General features: G+C 46.3%; 1 pseudogene; it reads right to left on the bottom strand.

Moving 5' to 3' along the window:
* Positions 1-322: 322 nt before the first annotated feature.
* Positions 323-482, bottom strand: LOC130274619 (U2 spliceosomal RNA; annotated as a pseudogene).
* Between the last annotated feature and the right edge of the window lie 558 nt (positions 483-1040).

Below are 1040 nucleotides of genomic sequence, written 5' to 3'. Positions count from 1 at the left end.
CACCCAGAAGGGCTACCGCATCCTGACAAATCCTGTGAACACACAAAAAGTGACACAGTGAGACAAAAAGAAATAAATAAGTGAATGTGTGCAGACATACTGCCCGGACATCCGGCCGGATCTATAAAAATTTCTCTGATCCTAGCCAGAAGGCCGGGAATCAAGAGGTGAGTGCCACAAGGTGAAGAGATTATGGTGCCTGTGCTTCAACTCAGTGAGCCGATCCTCCCAGTGAGTTTCGGCACCTCGGGGTCACCACTCCCCGAGGCACAAAAGTACCTCGGCTCTAGACCCTCTCAGCCTCATGGCGAGACCCGGAGGGAACAGGTCACATCGGGGCAGCCGTCGAGCTGATTCCTCAGAACCAGCCCCGGAAAGCCCTGGTACACCTGCATCCTCCATGCAGCACCCATCCCCACCAGCATGAAAACTGATAAGAACAGATACTACACTTGATCTTAGCCAAAAGGCCGAGAAGCGACAGCTGTTTCAGGCTTTCATCAGTACAGAGCAGGGTGAACTAGCTTGTATACTGTACTTTGCCTTTGTCTAATCCCCCTGGCACCTGACCTTTCTCTCCTGGTAATAAAATTGGACTGTCTACCCCCAATTCCTGTCTGCCTTCTGCTTGTTCCAGCTAGCCTGCACCTGTGGCCATCTTGGCTAGCTGTTGTCTTTACCTACTTGGCTAATAAACACTAGTGTTGAGCGGCATAGGCCATATTCGAATTCGCGAATATTCGCGAATATATGGACGAATATTCGTCATATATTCGCGAATATTCGCGATTTTCGCATATGCAAAAATTCGCGTATGCGAAAATTTGCATACACAAAAATGAACATAAGCAAAAATTTGCATATGCAAAAATTTGCATATGCAAATTTTCGCATATGCAAAAATTCGCACACCAGTCTCACACAGTAGTATTAGAGCCTTCTTTACACCACACAAGCTGGAAGCAGAGAGGGATGATCACTGTGATGTGTACTGTGGAAAAAAAAAAAAGAATATTCGTAATTACGAATATATAGTGCTA

This window comes from Hyla sarda, chromosome 5 (genome assembly GCF_029499605.1).
Source record: "Hyla sarda isolate aHylSar1 chromosome 5, aHylSar1.hap1, whole genome shotgun sequence".
In the NCBI taxonomy this organism is placed as follows: domain Eukaryota; kingdom Metazoa; phylum Chordata; class Amphibia; order Anura; family Hylidae; genus Hyla; species Hyla sarda.
Note: the sequence above shows the minus strand (reverse complement) of the source record. Positions and strands in the feature narration are given on the sequence as shown.